Genomic DNA, 17,249 nt, shown 5'->3' on the forward strand with positions numbered 1-17,249 from the left:
ATCATCAGGGAGCTGGATTGGAAGTGGAGCAGCCAGGATTCGAACTGGTGCCCATATGGGATGCTCACACAGGCAGCTTTACCTGCTATGCCACAATGCTGGCCCCTAACCTGACTGAGCATTTATCTTAGCAGTTAAGGCATCCCATCCCACATCAGAATATCTAGGTTGAGTTCCTGGCTCTGGCTCCTGACTCCAGTTTCCTGCTAATGTAGACCCTGGGGCCCAGCAGTGATGGCTCAAGTGATCAGATTCCTGTCACCCAGATGGCAAACTTGGATTGAGTTCCTAGCTCCTGGCTCTAACCTCAGCCCAACCCCAGCCATTGTGGACACTTAGGGAGTAAACTAGCATTTGGGAGCTCTGTCAGTCTGTCTGTCTGTGTTTCTGTTTCTCAAAGAACCCCACAGCTGTCTAATGAGCACTTGCAGATCTGACTGTGAAACGTTCCGGAACCTCAGACAGACAACCTTCAGGACATGAATTTGGAGGGATAGGTGGGGGGAATTTCACTAGCTTGGCATTTTTTTTAATGAGGAAGGATTATGGAATGATTTTGAGCATTTTTATTGTTCTATATTTTTCCCAATAAAAGGAGTAATAAGAATTACATTACAAAAATACCAAAACAAAGAAATGGAGCGAAGAAGACTACAATCCTAGAGCCTCTCCGAGGTCCGTAGATGCCTGGCGCAGTCCCAGGTGGTCAGCAGGCAGTGGGCACATGCTTGCCATGAGCATCCTTACAGAATGTGCTGGAAAACCTTCTGTCCTTCCCAGCTCCTCCGCTCTGCCGGCTTTGCAGCCAAGGGAGGGAAAAAGCTCTACTAGACACTTTCATGAAACACAGCAAGCTGCTGGGTCTTCTCTGCCTTGGCCTCCCGTTCTCGTCAACTACTCAGCCCCATTTGCCAAACACCTGCTACGGGACGGTGGTAGCGTGAGGTCCTGGGATACAGCGGAGGACACAGACCTCTGGCCTCCAACTGGATGGAGTCCCCAGCCTGGACAGGAGATAGATGGAAAGCAAGAACACTGGTAACTGCTCTTTGTGGCTCAGCTGCTCTAAGAAAGAGAACAAAGTGTTCTAGAAGAGAGTGATAGAACGGGGTCACTGCCCAGGGGCTAACAAGAGCCCAGTTCTTGGGGGCCGGAAGAGTAGAGGGCAGCTCCGAGCTGCCATCTCAGTGTCGCTTGGCACCAGCAGATGAGCTGCCATCGACGTCTCCTTCCAGCATCCCAGTTCCAAGCCTCCGGCAGTGATGGGATCCTTCACAAGGCATCCCTGTGCAAAAGTGTTTGCTGATATCTTTAGGGAAGGGAGGTGTACCCACACCTCCATCCTGCGATGCCAGCAGGGCCCAGGGCTTCTGACCTTGCTCCAGGCTGGTGCACAGAGTGAGGACGCATAACACGTAATCAGTTATCTGTGTTCAGACGAGGGTTTGTGTGGCTAAGGCAGCCAGAGCAGGCTCCAGGGGGATGGCATGTTTTGTGAAGTGAAAATTCTGCAGGAACAGTGTTTACAAACGCCGTCTTGGCAATCACCCTGCGTGTGTGCTGGCTTCTGGCTGGCTTCCGTTCATGTCCGTTCTCTCTCTCTCTGCAGGCTGTGGAGACCAACCTGGCTTCCAAGGACAGCCACTGGGTCTTTGTGAATGAGGTAAGAGCCCCGGAACGGTGAGGCACGTGGCCTGGGCTGACGCCCCGTCCCTTGGGAGACCTCCAAGCAGTCTTTTCATTTCCAGTCCTGACTTGGGGGGCTGGAGTGAACTGTGGGGCTCCACCCTGCCAAGTACAAGGTCAGGGGGTTGTACCTGACCTGCGCAGATGCTGACGTGGAGGAGGCGGGAGCCAGGGAAAGAATCCAGACCTGAGTCCCCCAGGAAGTCGAGAAGCAAAGAGAAGTAGAGTATTGGATGTGCAGCAGGGGCTGGCTGCAGAGGTGAGGGTCAGCTAGAGCAGGGGGCTGGGGCACAGGGCCAGGAAATGAGGAGGGAATGGAAGGTGCTGAGGGTGTGTGGGAGTGTAAGCAGGAGTGCAGACTGTGTGTGTGTGTCCAGGTGTGAAAAATGTGAATATGTGGTAAGTATGTATGTGAGAGTATGTGTGTGTGAACTGTGTTTATTATGAGGGCACAGGGTGTGAGTGTGGGTGTGTATGTGTGTGAGTTGTATGTGTGCATGTATGACTTGTATGTACAGGTACATATATGAGTGTGTGTATGTATGAGTGGAGGCGCAGGCACATGTGAGTGCACATGTGTGAGCATGTGTGTGCAGCCAGTAAGAGTGGAGATCAGGGCTCCCATTTAGAAGAGAATGAAGAGATCTCTCCCATGACTGGCCATCCCACTGGCTTGACCCCTGGGAGGAATGGGGACACAGGGAGTCACCGGGCCTGGTCTGTTCTTTGTTAACTGCACCTGCCCAAGCCCTGGCTTGCCCCTTGCTGCAGGCACTGCCCTGGTGTTGCAGGGTTCTGCACCACATGTCTTCACTTTCCTGAGGAACCCACTCTGCCCACGTGTCCATGGAGGAGGCACCACCTCGGACCTCCTGTGCCTCTGTCTCCTGTGAGCCTTTAACGGAGAGCTGATTTGGGAATCCATGTCCTGGTGTGTGCCTTCAGCTGCTCCTGAATTAGCAGATCAATTTCTAATGGTTTCATCCTAGAAGATGCAGTTTATTAGGTAGTAATTTCTTCTTTTATGGTGTGTGTTTCCTCATTAGCCCATTAGCCCAGCGCTAATATGGTTGAAGTTTTTTTTTTTTTTTTTTTGGGGGGGGGGTGGCTACTGTTAATAATTGCGTAGGTGGTGTAGCAGAGTAGCTCCTTGCAAGGTCCACCTCTCTCGTGATTTTCCTGCATGATTTCCCACCGCTGGAGCTGGCCAGCAGCAGACATGCGTAGTGGCTGTCTCTGGCCGTGGCAGTGGAGGGGTTGGGCTGGTAATTAGGCGAAGGGGCGTGACTGCCGCCTCCCTCTTTGCAGAGCCTGCATGAGCCCTCCTTGATCCTGGGGAAGTTTTGATTCTGTGTGCTGTGCAGGCCTCTCCACGGGTTCTTCAAAGCCAGCTTTCCTTTGTTCCAGAGAAAGGGAGCCTTCCGTGTGCCCTGAAGTCAGGTGTCTGGTGCCAGCTCTGCTCCTCTGATCACTCTCCAGGTTGAGCAGCCGTTGTCTCTCCCTTGCCAGTCCTCAGATGTGCGCTCTGGTGGTTTTACATTTTCCTTTTCCTGCCCAGCCCCCCTGGGGCCCTCTGTTTGCTTCTCCTGACTCAACTCCCAGTGTGAAGCATCTTTAGGGTGTTCTGTGCACATCAGCGCTCAGTCAATCACTGATGGCCAGGGAGAGTCAGGAGTCCACCTGTCAGAGCCACGGGGAAACAGCCTCACCCAAGAGCATGGTGGTGCCCCCCACCCCATGGCCAGCCAGGCAGTGCTCACTGACCTGTGAGTTTCTTCAAAGGTGAGGAGGTCTCAAGGGTTTCTTCTTAGGCTTCGCCTTCTTCTTAGGCTTCCTTCTGTGTAAGGAGGCTCTGCTCCTGGGAAGGCAAGGGATAATGGCTAACAATTTTGACCTCCTATCATGTGCCAGTTACTATCCACAGCTACTACCAACCCCATTTTACAGATGGTAAAATGGAGGCCCCCTTACCCAGGGTCACACAGCTGTGAAATGGTGCATCTGGGATTCTCTAGGAAGACTCTTCTCTAAAGCCCTTTCTTTGCAGTGATGGGACCATGCACTTGACCTTGGCAAAGATCCTGAGCTCACTGTCAGTGTCTGAGTAAAGGCAGTCTGTAGGATTCAGGCATGCACACTGTCAAGGACACTCTTGAGCTGCCCGGCTCATGGACATTCACTGGAAGTCTGTAATCCAAAGGTTGGATTTGAAAGGCAGAGTTACAGAAAGAAAAACAGAAAGATTGATCTTCCATACTCTGGCTGCTGTGGCCAGAGCTGGGCTGACTGAAGCCAGGATCCTGGAGCCTCCTGTGAGTCTCCCACATGGGTGGCTGGAGCCCAAGGATCTGGGCCATCCTCTGTTGCTTTCCCTGGCACATTAGCATGGAGCTGGATTGGAAATGGAGCAGCTGGGACCTGAACCAGCACCCATGTGGGATGTCGGCACTGCAGGTTGAGGCTTTAATCTGCTGCACCACAGCGTCGGCCCCTCTTTTGAAGCTTTGACCCATGGCACTCAGTGTAGATTCTGGTTAATGGGGGAGGTGTTCTCTGGGCTATGTGTGGGCTTAGCCTTGGGAGCCAGCCATATTCAAAAGCACTATTTTCTGTTACAGCATAGCCCCATGGAAAACATAAGCTGTTGGGAGGGATTTGGCCTAGTGGTTAAGACACCAGTTAAGTTGCCTGCATCTCTTGGGGAATGCTCTGGTGGTGCAATGGGTTAAGCCACCGCTTGCAATTCCAGCATCCCATATTGGAGTAGTCCTGGCTGTCCTGCTTCCAATCCAGCTCCCTGCTAATGTGTCTGGGAAAGCAGAGAAAGATGGCTCAATACTTGGGCCCTGGCCACCCATGTAGGAGACTGAAATGGAGTTCCTAGTTCCTGGCTTTGGCCGGGCCCAATCCTGGCTGTTGCAACCATTTGGGAAGCAAATCACAGATGGATGATCTATTACTCTCTCTGCCTTTCAAATAAATGAATCTTTTTTATTTTTATTGTTTTTAAATATTTATTTATTTATTTGAAAGTCAGAGTTACAGAGAGAGAGAGGCGAGGCAGAGAGAGATCCTCCATCCAATTGTTCACTCTCCAATTGGCCACAACAGCTGGAGCTGTGCCAATCTGAAGCCAGGAGCCAGGAACTTCTTCTGGGTCTCTCACGCGGGTGCAGGGGCCCAAGGACTTGGGCCATCTTCTACTGCTTCCCCAGGCCATAGCAGAGAGCTGGATGGGAAATGGAACAGCTGGGACTCGAACCGGCACCAATATGGGATGCCAGCACTTCAGGCCATGGTGTTAACCCACTGCACCACAGCGCCGGCCCCTAAATGAATCTTTTTAAAAAGATACCCTCATCCTCCATCCTAATGCCCGGGTTCATATCCCAGCTCTGCTCCAGTTCCAGCTTCTTGCTCAAGTGCATCCTCGGAGGCAGCAGAGCATGGCTCATGTAATTGGATTTCTGCCACCCAGATGCAAGACCTGGATTGAATCCTCACTCCTAGCTTCAACCCCTTGGCTGAGGCATTTGGGGAAGGAACCAGTGGATGGGAGCCCCTTCTCTTTCTCTGTCTCTTCTCTACCTCTCAAATAAATAAGCAAACATATATTTAAAAATCCACCAAAAGTCCTGTTATCATTACAGCAGTAGGCTATTCTTGCTCTGTAAGGCTTTTCAGCCGTCCAGATGTAGAGTCACAGACAAAGCGCGTCCAGGTACCATTTTGTCATATACCATGACTAGGGATAGGATAAGGTAAAAAAAAAGATGTCAAGGGCAGGCATTGGATGGAGGCTCCCCGTCCACCAGGATCTCCAGGACGCAACTGCTGCACCAAGTCCTGGTCTTCCTGTTTCTGGAAACTGCCCTCCACTCGCCTGCAGGAAGTCCCACCCCTCACAGGAGCTCAGACCTCCAGCTCTGCCTCTCCCCTACCTAACACTTTTTTGTTTTTGGACTTTAGCTGTTCCCCTCCTCCCCTCATTCCTTCCAGGGTCTGTCCTCCAGTTTCTTCCTGTATATTTGACTTTGTGTGTTTTTTTTCTTTTTTTCTGGATTCAAGATAAACACTCAAGGGCTTGTTTGCTTTAAGCACCGATTTTCCTAAAATGCCTGCCCCCTCACCAATGAGCACTGGTGTTGCATATCGCAGAGACCTGTTTTATTTGGAGGAAAGGTAATTGGATGCAGAGGATGCCTTGTGAGTCTGGGAGATTCCCTGACAGTTTTTGCAGGTCTGTGGCTTCCACTGTGGCTACACTGGCAAACAGATGCATTTTGGGATATACTTTTTGTGTTTTCATCGGTTGCTTAAGTTACAGGATATTATGGAGGAGGGTGGGGGATTCAAAAAATTTTTTGGAAAGCATTAGTCAAGCTGTGGCCACTAGGCTGTGAGTCCCCTAAGGTTCGAAGCCACTACATCACCATCTCCTCAATGCCTGTGAAAACAAGAGATGCTTATAAAAGGTTTGGTTGAAGGCAGGTCGATGTACATGACACAGAGCAAATTGCATTGACTTGTGCTTGCCAGTCTGCCTCAGAGAAGAGACAAAGGTAGCAATTAAGACCTGAGCCTGAGACATGGAAGGGCCGCTCTCAAGGGCTCATTAGAGGACTCAGGTTCAAGGCCAGGCAGACCTGACTCGCTTCCAGAATCTCTTGACCAACTGGGGTACAATGCTATTCTCCACATGACCTTGGGAGATGCTGGCTGAGTGGGTCACCCCCAGTGACTCGGGGACATCCTTAGTGTTGAGTGGAGTCTGCACACAGAGGACAATCCCTGCTCTAGAAGCTCATCGTCTGGCCTGCTGGGGACTTTCTGAGGGAAACTCTTGCATGGGATATGCGAAAAGACTATCCAGCTTCCTGAAGAACCGACTGCACTGGGGACTTGAAGCACTGTGCTTGCTCTGGGCTGCTCTCGTGGCTAGACTAATCTTCCAGATGTGGGGCCACAGCACGTGTTGGTGGAAGTGGTTGAAGATGCTCTATAGGCAATGGAGGAGCACACATACAGCCTCTGCACTTGGGTTTTCTCAGGGAGTGAGGCTCTGTGTGCTGATCGGTGGGTCAGCAGGGGCCAGACAGGAGGTGGCATCTCAGGAGGGAGGAGGCATAATGGGTAGGCCCTCAGCAGCCCTCCCCAATGGCCAGCATACGTCCACGCCTCCCATGTCCCATATCCATGACCTTGCCCTTGAGCCCAAGACCCAGAGACCCAACTGCATTCTTTTCTAAAAGCTATTTCTTTAATTTATTTTAAAGGCAGAGATGAGAGAATGAATTTCCCATCTGCTGGCTGTCTCCTCAAATGCCTGCAACATCTCATGTTGGGCCAGGCTGAAGCCAGGAGTCAGGAATTCAGTCCGGTTCTCCCACATGGGTGATGGGGACTCAGGTGCTTGCTACTTCCCAAAAGGAAGCTGAACTGGGGAGTGGAGCTGGGACTTGAACTCAGAAACCTAGATATGGGGTGTGGACATCCTAAGCACCATCTTATCTGCTGCAATAAAGGCTCACCCTCCCCAACTACATTCTTTCTATTTTTAGAGATTTGCTTATTTATTTGAAAACAGAGAGAGAGAGTAAAAAAAAAAAAAAAAACCTTCCATCTGCTGGTTGAGTCTGCAAAAGCCCACAACAGCCAGGGTTGTTGGGTGAGGCTGAAGCCAGGAGCCAGGAACTCCATCCAGATCTCCCACAGAGATGGCAGGGACCCAAGTCCTCGAGCCATTCTCTGCTGTCTCTCCAGGCCCATTAGCAGGGAGCGGAGTCAGAAGCAGAGCAGCCTGGCCTCCAACCAGCACTGCTGTTGCAGGTGATGGCTTAGCCACTGTGGCATAACCTCTGGCTCCCCAGTTGCTAGGAAACCCCTTTGCCATCTCAAGCTCAGAGCACCTTTCTCTGGACCCACTCCCCACCTGGCTCTCAGCCAGCGCTCCTGGTCTCAGAGACCACTGCCCTCATGCTGTGGTTGACACTCCAGCCAGTGGAGAAGAGCCCATCTCAGGCCCTCCTGAAGGAACCTGGTTCCACTTTCCACCCTTGTGTCCATCTTCCCCTCCCACTCGCTGTCTCATGGTGCATCCCTATGAGTGCATCAGTGACCTCTTGTTTCCCATATTTGTTTTCTTCTCCTGGCTCTGGGCTTTGGCCAGGACCTTCCACCTGCTATGCCCTTCCTGAATCTTAGGTTGTCCGGCAACTCCCTGGCCTGCAGGTTTCTGTTAAACACTGTCTGTGCTGAGAGGACCTCATGGGTTTCCCCTGTAGGGTTGCTCTCATGCAGTCCTGTGCTCCTGACCCCAGCTCTGCAGGGTTATGTGCACCTGACTCCCCGGGCAGCCTGTTAGGGAGAGCCTGCCTCTCCTTTTTGTTAGACTCTCTGATCTCAAGAACATACAACACTGGGAGCTTGCCAGGTTGAACTTGCACTGCTGCTGTCTGTCTTTTGCTTTCCCTACCTAGACTCTGCTGGTCCAATGTCCTATATGTGCAGGAAGATGAACTTCTCAATTCCTCATGGTCTAAGAAAGCTATGATCTGCTTCACAAGCTACAGATGTCAGTACCCTTGTTCTATTGCTCCCCGTTTTCCTGTACCTGCATTGCATGTCCCAAGGGCACCAGCTCTTCCTCAGTGACACATGCACACTCCCCTTAGTCTTGCACCCACATTGGGGTGATACAGCGGCCAGAGAGAAGGGCACGGGAAACACTGATCAGATTCCTACAGAAGTCCCCAAATTATACTCTGGGGAACATGTGTCCTGCTGGTTTGTAGGTTCTTTGTGGAAAAGCAGTCTATGATCATATAGAGTGACACATGGGGGTCTCCTGCTGGTGGCTTTGGGTTCCAGTGCCTGTGATGCCTTTCCAAGGAGGAGGTAGTGGTCACTGTCAGCCACATGAGTGTGCTCTCCCCACACACACTCCAGAGCCATTTGTCTTCGGGTGCTCAGCTCCACGCTGCAGTAGGTGGCAGGGTGGGAAAGCCCCAGAGAGCCTATCGTCACATGCATTTGTTCTGTGTCATGTCCTGGGAGGACTTCACACCCTCAGGACACGTCAGCAACCTGTGGTACCTCTTTGGCTCCTCCTGCACAGAAGGCTCCCTTGGTCTTGCCCTGCAGGCTACACCCCCACTTTGTCACTTTCATGCTTAGTCATCAATAACTACTTCCTGAAGATCCTCCAGGGGACAGAGGCGGATTCTGCTCTCTCAACAGACCTGAGTCAACCTTCCCTAGTTCAGAGCATCCTCTGAGTTAAACCCAGGGCAAATGGGATTAGGTCCCTCATAGACAAAGCAGGGTAGGAGACACTACCACTCTTATTGAGGAAAACAAGGGAAAGACCATGGTCTTAGGCTGGATCTCAAGGCTTGCAGGCATCTCTGTTTGGGATGCAGAGAAACAGAGGGAGGGAGGAGATTTAATTGTTTTCTTCCTTTCATTTCAAAGATCTTAATTCCACTGGAATATTAAGTCCCTGTACCATTTAGCTGCTCCAAATTTAATTTAGTATCACTCAAAAGCAATTAGGTTTATTGTAGTCTGTTCATTTGTGTCTCTCCCTAGCCTTACTTCTCAACCACTGCTGTAGCCCCAGCTCAGAACCCACAAATGGAGAACAAAAATTACCGCTTATCAGGCATTGGTGGAATCAGGTGCCGTCTTTGAATCACCATGATCTATTTTTTTTTATTTTAAAAGTAATAGCTTTATTGAGGTTTACTTGACATACAGTAAGTGTGCATACTGAAATGTACAACTTGTTCTGTTTGGCATATGTATGCATCCAGGAAACCAGAACCAAAATGCAGATACCGAACATGATCCATGACCCCTTGTACCACTTGGCAATCCCACCCTTCTCTCCCACTTGGTAGGGAAACTCATCTATTTCTGGTACCATATATTGTTCACATTTTCTAGAGTCTTACATTAATGGACTCAAATAACTCATACACTTTTTCCTTCTTTGGTATGGCTTATTTCACTCCAGGGTAACTATTGTGAGATTCTGTTGCAATGTATAGTGCTAGTTACTTCCTGTTGCTAATGAGGAGTGTTCAGTTGCTTGGATGCTAAACAGTTCGGTGACCCAGTCACCTGCTGATGGACATTTGGATTGCTCTAGATTTTTTTTTACTTATTTGACAGGTAGAGTTATAGACAGTGAGAGAGAGACAGAGGGAAAGGTCTTCCTTCTGTTGGTTCACTCCCCAAATGACCGCTACGGCTGGCGCTGTGCCGATCTGAAGCCAGGAGCCAGGTGCTTCCTCCTGGTCTCCTATGTGGATGCAGCGGCCCAAGCACCTGGGCCATCCTCCACTGCCCTCCCAGGGTTCCAGCAGAGAGCTGGCCTGGAAGAGGAACAACCGGGATTAGTACCCGGTGCCCATATGGGAGGCCGGTGCTGCAGTGGAGGATTAACCAAGTGAGCCACGGTGCCGGCCCTGGATTGCTCTAGATTTTTGGCTTCTATAAATAAAGCTGTTAGGAACCTTCGTGTTTTAGTCTCTGTATGGAAATTTGCTTCCACTTTTCTGGGGATGTCTGTACACAGTGTAATCCCTGGGTCATGTGGTAGACGTATGTTTTGAGTTTTTAAAAACCATTAAGTGGATGAGAGTGCTAAGCTGCTCCACGTCCTCTCCAGTGCTAGGGATGGGCAGTCTTGACATTCAGTGTCGTGATCCTCATTGTGATTTTAACTTCAATGTCTGGTGAATAATGATACTGAGCATCTTTCCATGAGTTTATTTGCTATCTTTATCTACGTATCTTCTTTGGTGAATTGTCTGCTTGAATATTTTGCTTGTTTTATTGGATTAGTTGCTTTCTTAGTGTTGAGTTTTGAAAGTTCTTTATAAATTCAGGATACAAGTTTTTGCTTTAAAAAAGATTATTGAATTTATTATTTATGCAGAATGACATGGATAGGGGTGGGGAGAATGAAAGATGTCAGTCTACATGTTTACTCCCCCATGGCTGCTACAGCCAGGGCTGGGCCAATGTGAAACCAGGAGCCAAGACTTCCATCTGGGTCTCCCAGGTGGGTGACAGGGACTCAAGTACCCACTCCAGGATGAGATCAGGGCATCACAAGCTATGGCTCAACCCACTGCAGCACAACGCCCACCCCAAGGATACAAGTTCTTTATCCAATGTATACTTCACAAATATTCTTTTCCAATTTGTGCTGGTAGTTTTATTCTAAATTTGTCCTTCAAAGAGCAGACTTCTATTTTAAATCATATTTATTTTTAGATGGAACAATTTTTAACATTTTGCCATAATCATTTCATATACACATATACATACATGTACATGCTGTTTTTCTTGAAAGCACTTATTAATATCATGTAATGTGGGATTTGGATGAAGTCCAATTAATTTTCTCCTTTTATTGATTATGCTTTTAGTGTAATATTTAGAACACATCTGAACTATCTTTCCTCTCAGTGATCTTGTTTTCTTTCTGTTTTAGTGCAAATCCCACACTCCCTTGTTTCCTCTATCTTTATAATAAGATTTGAAATCAGATTTTGTTAGCTGCCCATTTTGTTTTTCATTTTTCAAGTTGTTTTGGCTGTCGTAGGTCCTTGGGATTTTCATATGAATTTTAGAATCAGCTTGTCAATGTCTACAGAAATGCTGACTGGATTCTTATTTGGAATTCGATTGAATCTACAGTCCAACGTGGGGAAGACTGACGTGCTGAAAGTATTGAGTCTTCTCACTCACAAACAAGGTGTACCACTGTGATTCTTTAGGTTTTCTTTAGTTTATTTCAACAGTAGTCCATCATTTTCACTGTTCAGACCCTTCACATCTTTTTTGATTTATTCCTTAGTATTTTGTGTGGTGGAGGCTGTTGTAGGTGGTATTTTAAAAAATTTCAATGCCCGGCCAGCACCGTGGCTCAACAGGCTAATCCTCCACCTTGCGGCGCTGGCACACCTGGTTCTAGTCCCGGTCGGGGCGCCGGATTCTGTCCCGGTTGCCCCTCTTCCAGGCCAGCTCTCTGCTGTGGCCTGGGAGTGCAGTGGAGGATGGCCCAAGTGCTTGGGCCCTGCACCCCATGGGAAACCAGAAGAAGCACCTGGCTCCTGCCTTTGGATCAGCGTGGTGTGCCGGCCACAGCGTGCTGGCACGGCGGCCACTGGAGGGTGAACCAACAGCAAAGGAAAACCTTTCTTTCTGTCTCACTCTCTCACTGTCCACTCTGCCTGTCAAAAAAAAAAAAATTCAATGTCCAGTTGTTCAAGGATACTTTGTAGAAATATGATTGATTTTTGTGTAATGATCTTCTATCCTGGAAACTGGCTAAACCACTTGCTAATCCTGTAGGATTTGTTTATTTGTAGACTGCATGAGACTTTCCACATTGACTGAGTGTATGACAGTTCTACCACTTCCTTTCCATCTGGAAACTTTTGATTCTTTTTCTTGATTAGTACTTTCAGTACATCACTGAATATAAGGGACAAAAGCTCACGTCTTTCTCTTGTTGCTGGTATTTGGGAGGGACATGCCCTCTGTTTCACTATTAAGTGTCAGAGTAGTTGTAAGTTGTTCATAGACACCTTGTATCAGACTGGAAGATTTCCCTTTTATTCCTACTTTAGTGATATATATATATATATATATATATATATATATATATTTTATCATCAGGAATTGAGGTTGGATTCTATCTAATGCTTTTTCTGCACCTATTAAGATGACCATCTGGCTTTTCTTTATTCAGTTTGTTAATTTTATGAGTTACATTGTTTGATTTTTAAGTTAACCCAACTGGGCATCCTTGGAATAAAACCTACTTGTCATTTTTTTCTTTGTACATATTGTTTCATTTGATTTGCTGAAGTTTTGATTAGACTTTTCCTCCTATGTTCACAAGGGATATTGGTCCCCACTCCCCTACCCTTCTTGTATTTTTCCGTGGCTTTGGTTTTGATGCAATGCTGGCCTCAATAAGCAAAGTAATGAATAAGTTGGGAAAATTCTCTCCTTTTACTGGAAGAATTTTTGTGTGGAATTGCTTTATCAAGTGTTTGTTAGATTTCACCAATGAAGTCACCTGGGCCTAGACAATTTTTTTGTTATGTATGTGTAGTGATGATTTAACTACAAATTAAACTTATTTAGAGTACGCAGAGCTATTGTTTCTTGAGTGCGTTTTGGTAATTTGTGTCTGTCAATGAATCTTTCCTCTCATCTAAGTGGTCAAATTTATAGATGAGTTTATGATATTCCCTTTTATTTTTTAATGCTTACTATTTTTATCAATTTTTTATTTTTTAATTTTAATTCTTAATTTTTTTAAGATTCAGTGTGCTTTGTAGATATGACTCTAAGAACATAATGATATACATATCCTTTTAATACTTACTTGTTGAAGCCATAGATAGATGATCTCCCGCTCATTCCTGGTACTCCTAACTTGTGTCTTTTTATTTTTTTCTGACCAAGCCAATAAGAAATGTATTGGTGTTATTGATTTCAAGACACCAGTTTTTCATTTCATTGATTTTCACTGTTATTTTTCTGTTTCTTTTTGTGTTGCGTCCTGGTTTTTCTCTTCACTACTCCTTTCTTTCTGTTTAATTTAGCTTTAATTTTGTGTCTTTTTAAAAAATATTTTATTTACTTGTTTGTGAGGTAGAGTTACAGACAGTGAGAGAGGGACAGAGAGAAAGGTCTTCCTTCTGTTGGTTCACTGTCCAAATGCACTGATCCAAAGCCAGAAGCTAGGAGCGTCTTCCTGGTCTCCCACGTGGGTGCAGTGGTCCAAGCACATGGGCCACCTTCTACTGCTTTCCCAGGCCACAGCAGAGAGCTGGATTGGAAGAGGAGCAGCTGGGACTAGAACTGGCGCCCATTGGGATGCCGACGCTGCAGGCAGAGGATTAACCTGCTGCATCATGGCGCCAGCCCCAATTATGTGTCTCTCTTCACCTCCTTTGGGGGCAGCTGTGATGGCTAATGGTAGGCCCTTCCTTGTCTCCAGTGCTGTTCCCCATTCCGGGACTCAGTGGCATCCCACGCATTTTGATATGTGGTATTAGTCCAAAATACTTTCTTTATGTTTTTCCCTGCTTTGACCCATGAGTCATTTAGAAGTGTCTTGTTTAATTTCCTAATACTGAGAGTTTTTCAGGGATGTTTTTGTTTCGGATTTCTAGTTTAATTCCTCTGTGGTCAGAGGATGGTTTTTCTATTACTGGAATCCTTTGCCTTTGTTGAGACTGATGTGTCTAATATCCTGACTTTCTTGGTAGATGTTTCATGTGTACTTGAAAAAGATGTGCAATCTATTACTGTGTGGAACATTCTAGACATGAGAATTATGTCTTTTTAGTTGATAACGTTGTTTGTATCTTCTGGGTCCTGGATGATTTTGTGTCTACTTGTTCTATCAATTATTGATAGAGGTGTATTAAAATATTCAGTTTTAATTGTGACTTTGTTTATTCCCCTGAAGTTGTATTAGTCGTTGCTTAATGTATTTTGAAGCTCTGTTATGGGGAACGTAAATGTTTATGTCCTCTTGAAGACCAGGTAATTTGTCAGTAAGAAATGACATTCTTTCTCCCTGGTAGTTTTCTCCTCTCTTAAATATACATTATCTGGTATTAGTACAGCCATTCCAGATTTCATTTCTTTTACTTTAAATTTACTTGTTTCTCAAGTTTATTCCCTGAAAGCAGTGCTTACTTTGTTCTTGCTATTTTATCCATAGCAACAGCCTCAGTATTTTAATGAGGGTGTTTAAATAATTCATGTTTAATGTGACCATCGAGATGTAGGTGTAAAGCCTACTTCTTCCACTTCGTACTTGTTTCCTTTTTGATCTGTTTTCCTCTCTTTTAAACCTCTTTTGGAGAGATTGAAAACTTTGAATGATTCAGTTGTAGCTATCTTGTTGGCGTATTGATTGAAAGTCTTTGAAAATTTTTATAGCTGCTTTAGGATTTTTAATATGCCTCTTTAATTCATCACGATCTACTTTTAAGTGACTTTATACCATTTCACATATAGTGTAAGTATTTTCCAATAATATACACTTCAGTTTCTCCTCTCCTGGCCTTTATGTAATCGTTGTCATATATATTACATCTCTCTATATATGCATATATGTGCTTATATACACATGTTTATTTATAATATGTAATATGCACTACACTACATTGCTATTGTATTTATTTAAGCAGTCAATTATCTTTTCTATCTTTATTTTATCTCATGTCTGTCACACATATGCCCACTTTCTGCTTTGTTAAGAAAGAAGTGTTTGATTGTGTGACCATTCGCTCCCACAGCTGCTACCCTGAGAACAGGTGCAGAACAGTAGTCGCAGAACAGTCAGTTGTCCTTTAAAGGGAGGTGAAGGTTACCAAAAAGATCTTGCATGGTTTCCTGCGAGTTCCCATTTTAGGTGCTCTTTGTTTCTTTGTGAAGATCCAGGTTTGGTCTGGTGTCACTGGTGTGCCTGCAGGATTCCCTTCCACATTTCTCACAATGTGAGTGTGCTGGTGACACATGCTTGCAGCTTTTGACATCTTTCAGTCTTTGCATCTCTGACAATGACTTTATTTCACCTGCATTTTTGAAATGTACTTTTGCCTGGTACCAAATTCTAGGTTGACAGTTTTTCTTTGAGTATTTTTAAAATGTTGCTCCCTATCTTCTTACTTTTATTATTACTTATTTTTGTGTTATGTTCATGTCTTCTATCTCTGATTCTTTGAAGTTTCTCTCTCACTCGCTTTCATTTTGATTAATGTAATTATAATGTGCCATGCAGTTATTTTCTATTTTTTGTACTTACACTTTGTTGAATTTCTTGGACTTGTGGATTTATAATTTTCATCTATTATTTCTTCAAAATATGGAAAATTTTATCTGCTACTTCAAATGTTTTCTCTGCTTCCCCAACCTCTTACCTGAGGCTCCTAATTGCACCCATATTAGACTCTTTAAAGGTGTCCCGTATATTGCTGGTGTTCTTTTAATTTTCTTTTTGTTCTTTCTAAGTTTCATTTTGCATAATTTTATTGCTATGTGTTCAGAGTCATTATCTTCTTTTAATGTCTCACCTTTCAATAATCTCATGCAGTGTGTTTTTTATCTCATACATTGTAGTTTTGATCTCTCGAAATTTGAGTCTTTTCTGTAAATCTTCAGTGTCTCTACTTCCATTCAAAACATTGTATTTGTTTTAGAGGGAGAGGGATGGGGTAGGAATAAGGAAAGAGAGAGGGAGAGAGAATGTGTTCCCATTTGCTGGTTTGCTATCCAAGTGCTAGTAGGGAAGCCAAGGAGTCAGGAGCTGTATCCAGCTCTCCCTTGTGGGCGGAGTCATCTTCACGACTCCCCAGGCTCCACATTAGGAGAAAGCTGGAGTAAGGAGCTCAATCTAGAAATGAAACCTGGAGACTGTAATGTGGGATACAGGCATGTTAACCAGCATCTTCCCCACTGGGCTGAGCGTTCACCCCTCTGCCTGTATCTTTGAACATGCATTATACCATTATAATAGCTATTTGAATCATTGTCTGCTACTTCTCATCTCTTGTTTCAGTCCCGGGTCAGTTTTAATTAATTGATTATTATTCTATGTTTTCTCCTTCTTACTTATGTTTTCTTATTTTTTAAAAATTCCTGGTAATATTTGCTCATAAGCCCGATTTTGTGAATTGAATTTTGTTGGATGCTTTGCATTCATACATATATATATGTATATACTGAACGTTTTTCTAAGACACAGTTCTTCAGAAATAATTGATTTTCTTGTCTTTCTGATTTATTGAGTGTTTCTGGAGTAGGACTCAGCCTAGGGCTAATTATTTCACACTATGGAGCTGAACTCTCTAAGTATTTTACATAACGCATGTGATGTATGCAGTTTTACAGTCTGGATGGTTGGTGGGAAGAGGTATTTTCCCAAACCCGTGTGAGCTCCATAGACTGAAACCTCTGATCATTTGGGCTGTTCCTCTCCAGCCTCAGTTACTTCCTGGGATGCATGCCCTGCCATGCATTCTGCTGGGGAGTCCTCTGGGAAGGAACATGTTCTTCCTGTGCAGCTCTGTGCTCTGTGCTGTGACCTCTGCCTGCTTGGGTCTTCCAGCATCTCAGAACCACGTCCTTCACACACGGCTTCTGTGGGTCTTCTCTCCCCACTGCACTGCGATGTGGATGTGCCCCAGGGAAGACATCTGGGTCCGTCATAGGCTCATCTTCTTTCCTGTCTCAAGAATCACTCTTTTGTTATCTGTTGTGCAGTGTCTTGAGAAAACAGTGTTCCCTGTATATTAAGCTAGTCTTTTTGATAATTTCAGGCAGGTGAGTAAATCTGATCCCCGTTTCTCCACCCTGGTCAGCTATATCTTTTTGTTTAGCACACAAAATGCTCTGGTTTTGTGGAGCGTATTTTGAGTGGGGAAAGACAAACCAGCAGGTAATAATTAAATATATAATCTGATGGATTTGACGGATTCTATGTAGAATGCTTCAACTATATAAGAAAGACAAAGGCA

The 17,249-nt window shown here is 45.6% G+C and overlaps 1 protein-coding gene across 1 annotated transcript in view; it reads left to right on the forward strand.

Moving 5' to 3' along the window:
* The first annotated feature begins 1,609 nt into the window (after nt 1-1,609).
* LOC100350278 (glutamate receptor ionotropic, delta-1) overlaps nt 1,610-17,249 on the forward strand; it is a 328,379-nt gene continuing 312,739 nt past the window's right edge. Inside the window, exon 1 of the mRNA XM_070057980.1 lies at nt 1,610-1,663. The gene's annotated coding sequence lies outside the window, so the exon portion shown is untranslated. The remainder of the gene's footprint in view (nt 1,664-17,249) is intronic.

This window comes from Oryctolagus cuniculus, chromosome 15 (genome assembly GCF_964237555.1).
Source record: "Oryctolagus cuniculus chromosome 15, mOryCun1.1, whole genome shotgun sequence".
Lineage (NCBI taxonomy): Eukaryota > Metazoa > Chordata > Mammalia > Lagomorpha > Leporidae > Oryctolagus > Oryctolagus cuniculus.